The following is a 4,674-nucleotide window of genomic DNA, read 5'->3' on the forward strand; positions in this document are numbered from 1 at the left end:
GCACTTCTTACAACAACAGGAAAAATAAGCTGCTGACAGCTTTAAAAATAGAAGTTTTTCCCCACTTTTAAACAACCAAAAACCACAATAATCATGACAGTGTACTTTTAGCACAAATAACAGTCTTGAGAGCAGTCTTGTCTGAAGTGCCTCATCATACCAGACTTCCAGGTCTGGATATGCATCCCCTCCCAGGTGCTCCCAAAGCATTCCAGATCCCTCCTCAGAATACTTTTTCTCCAGAAATGCTAGAGTATCTGCTGATTGTCTATATCCTATCTATTACACCGCAAGGACAAGAACCACTCTGCTTTGCTTCTTTAAATAGTATTTTACCAGAGAACCATAGGGCAGTTCGCAGCCTAAATACACATTGGAATCTCCTGGAAAATTTTGTATCTTTATGTGTTTGTTTCTTATTTGTTTGCTTTCAGTACCAATGTGCAACCTCATCTCAACTGGATTAGAATCTCTGAGTGGATCTTGGAAAACAATGTTTGTTAAACTATTTTGTTTCACGCGCTCAGAAGACTGCACATCAGCAGGGGTGACTCCACTTCAGGCGCAGGTCAGCAGATTGGTTTTAGTGGTCCTGATCCATGCGTCTCCTCTTGAAGCCCAGGCTGGTAAAGTGGTTATCTAGAAAACGTCACAGCAGAGATAAAACCAAACAACAAACAAAAAACTTCGAGAATTTTCTCTTTGAGATAAAATATAGCAACAAGGGTTATATTTACCCCTCTGCATGAAATAACCCCCAAAATGGACAAAGTATAGGAAACAATGGTTTTCAAGAATACTGGACATCAGGAAATGAAGGATAGTGATCCCTGGAACACAAACAAGCTGAGCTCTACAATTGCCTCATTTAGCTGCTGCAGTGTAAGAAGGGGAAACCCAGGCAAGGACCCATTTGACTCTCTGACTTGAGGAAATGGAGCATCATCTACAATAAAGCTACTAGAATAAACAAACTAGTCTAGCAAAGTTGAAGGATATAAGATGTGGCTCCATAATACTATAACAAAAGAGTGAAGTCTTAGGATTGACAACTTAATCTTCCAAAAGGACCCTGTTTTATAATATAATGGTATAAAAATTTGATCTCTCATTATTCCACATCGAGGCTGTCATTCAGGAATAAATTAGATCCCAAAGCAGGGTCACCTGAATAAAAACAAATATTTTCATTTATAACAATCAATATTAAACTTTAACAAATATTTGACATCAATAAATATTTTTCAAATAACTGCTAATAAATTTTATTCAGAAAGAATGTCTAATAGTTAAAAAGGAACACAATGTCAAGAAATAATATGTCTATACGGAAATAAATTTATGTGAAAATGTATTTTAGTTGACTCAATGCTCATTATGAGCTGACATTGTAATGAGTCTTCTAAAAACCTAATGGATTTAGGCCACATTTTAAAAGTAGACTACCCAACTCAGGGGATACCATCACTATTCTTTTGACTGTTCAAATGCATTTTATAAAATATGTTCTATTCTGAGAGCCACATTTTAAGAGAAACATTGATGAAATGAAATCCATCTATAGGAAAGTGCCCAAGAAAATGAACGGTCTTGGAATAAAGCCATATAATAAAATTTAAAGAAATTTGGAAAGTTCATCTTGAAAAGAAAAAGGAAAAATATCTTGAAATGTTTCCATGCTGTCATTTGGAAGTGGAAATAGACTTATTCATTGTTGCTATAGAACAAGAGTTGGCCAACTTTTTCTGTAATAGACCAGCTAGAAAGTAAATATTTAGGCCTTGCAGGCTGTATAGTCTCTGCAATCATGCGCTTTATCATTGCAACAGGAAAGCAGCCTCAGACAAACATAATATGCCTAAGTGTGTTCAATAAAACCGTATTTATCGACACTTAAATTTGAATGTTACAGCTATAATTTTTCCATTCTTTTCAACAGTTTAAAAATTTTAAAAATATTTTTAGTTCATGGGCTACACAAAAAGGCCAACTTTAGCCCACATGCCAAGTATGCGAACTTCTGCTATAGATGACAGCATAAGACATTGGGTCCCAGTTACAAGAAAGCAAGTACCTGCTCAAAAAAAAAAAAAAAAAAAAAAAAGAGCATAGTAATTAAAACATAAAATGAGTTGCTAGGCAGGTGCTATTGATTCCCTGTCCCCACATCATTTTGGTTTGCCATTGAGTTCAATGGACAGATCCTCTGCAAACTGATAATTGTCCATATTAAATACCCTCTACTGAGCTACTCTGCCTGAGAACTTTCTCCAGAATCACAGGAGTTAGCAAAGCCCCATCTGCAGGGCAGTCTGGGAATGCTGAGGATCAAATTCCACCTGATCAGTATCAGTCAATGAGGGTGAGGAGAAGAGGAATAAATACCTTAGCTTTGCCACCCTGGTGGAAAAATTCTAAGGTGGGTTCTGCACTGTTTATCAGGGAATCCCTATTATAACTAAGTCCCAGTTGCCTACAGTGAAAACACTTTAATGAAAACTATAATGGCTTTCCCCCCTTTTATGCCTCACTTTCTGCACTCTCTCACTTGGACTTCTAAGGAACACTATTCCTTAAGGCCTTATCTCAGATTCTGCTTTCTGCAAACTCAAATTTAAACAGAGGTCTCAGTTTGTGGTAATAAACATCCCTTTAGGAACAAAATGATCACTTGCTATCAAAATCATGAAAGGACTTTTCAAGTTAGACCAGTGGTTCTTGATTGATTTGGCCCCTATGTGGTATTTGGTCTGAAAATGTTTTTATTGCCCCTACCTCTACCTGGCATCCAGCGAGCAGAGGAAAAGGATGCTGCTACACATCCCACAATACATGGAACAGTCCCATATGACAAAGAATTATCCAGTTCAATGTCTTCTGTTAACGCTGAGTTTGGAAAACCCTTGAGTTAGGCTGGAGATTCATCCAAATGGCCTCTAAAGTCCTGTAGCTACCCTAAGAGTCCATGATTTTTTATGAAATCACACTCAGGTTCTTAACCCAAATGAGCTTCAAGAGATTCGTAATATGTTGGAAATTAGGTGCAGAATTTTTTGCCTGTGTCTATTTTTGCATTTTTGTGGAAAGAGTGTCCACAGCATTCATAAATTTCTCTAAGGGATCTGTAACCCATAAAGGTTAAGAACCAAACTCTGTAGTAAGTAATTCTTAATTTTACCTTAGGTCTAAATCTTTAGTCACCTTTTTTTTTCTCTTCCATAGTAACAAGGAATGCGAAGACTGACTTTTCAGATTTGATAGCCCTCTTCCTAAGGCTGTATAATTCTGATAGGTGCAAGAAGCAGGCAAAGAAACTGAATTTAGTTAATTATGCTACATTAGGAGGACACGAACTTCCTGGAAATCAATCTGGCACTTTTCTCAAGTACTATGAAAACTATTTTTTTAATTCCTGATTGATATAGCTTGGCAAATATCACTATATACTGAGGAGGGAACTGAGCAAATGAAAATTGCATGGAAAGAACAGTCTTTTATATCCCTCTTATCCCAAATCATTTTGGATACAAAGCCACTGCCAACAAGGTGCCTAAGATGAAGATTAGACCTAAAGTATAGACCTTCCCTTCTGTAGATTTCTTAAAATGGAACCATATACATCAAACAGGATTACTTTATATGTGGCTAAGAATTCTATAGGGACATATTGAACCTATAAGAGATGGCAGAACCTGGCCAAGTTCTGCCTTTTAGGTAATAAATTCTACTACTATTCTAAGTCTGCTTTCAGAGTTTTCTCTAGTTTTATTTTAGGACAAGATATGTGGATTTGTCTGCAATACTCAGAGTTTCGTTTTGCAAGGATCTAAAGTTGGCTGCTTTAGTTAATTATGACTGTTCTTGCATTCTGGTATTGTGTATATAGAAAAGAATGAGCAAAGTAAGAACTGAAATTGTATAATATAAATTCAATGTAAAATGTAAATCACACATAAACATACTGAGAAATAACATAATATGTAATTTTTAATGGTATCATTTATAAGAACTTACTATATGCCAGGTATAATAGATTCAGAGACATAGAATAGGATATAGATCAACATACAGGTAAATTTAAAACTCATGATATTATCTGAGCTAGGAACCCAGGTCTCTCTGGCTTCAAAACTTATTCTTATTCCCACAATATAATACCAATGTATATGATATGAATCCAATTAGGTAAAGTTAGAGAGATTTGAATCTCTGCACTTGGAATATATGAGTTACCAAAGAAAATTTAGGAAAATAGCTAGAGTCAATAACCTGAGCTGAAAAAGTTTTAACCTTCAGGGAAGTTTAGAGCATCACAGGCCTCTGTGCTTTGCAAATGAGCTGAGGATTTGAGGTGTTCATCACCAAAAGAGGCCAGAGCTTTGTGAGAGGCATAAAGAAATATTTAGGCTTTGAAAGACAGAGTAGGAGTTAGCTTCTGTCAAAAGTATGAGTGTGAGTCTGTTAGAAGTCTCAGAGCAAGAAGTCATCTACCACTCAACAACTAAGAAGACTGAGCTGAGAATCAGGCCTAGAAATAGAGATCCTAACTTACGCCTGGTTTTGACAATTCACTATAAAATCAATCTAGCCGAAGAGAATAATTCAGAAAGATAAGGGTGAAGGATGAGGTTAAGACTTCTGAGACGTAGAAACACACATAGTGAAGACAGTAAC

The sequence above is a fragment of the Saimiri boliviensis genome, chromosome 5, assembly GCF_048565385.1.
Source record: "Saimiri boliviensis isolate mSaiBol1 chromosome 5, mSaiBol1.pri, whole genome shotgun sequence".
NCBI lineage: Eukaryota > Metazoa > Chordata > Mammalia > Primates > Cebidae > Saimiri > Saimiri boliviensis.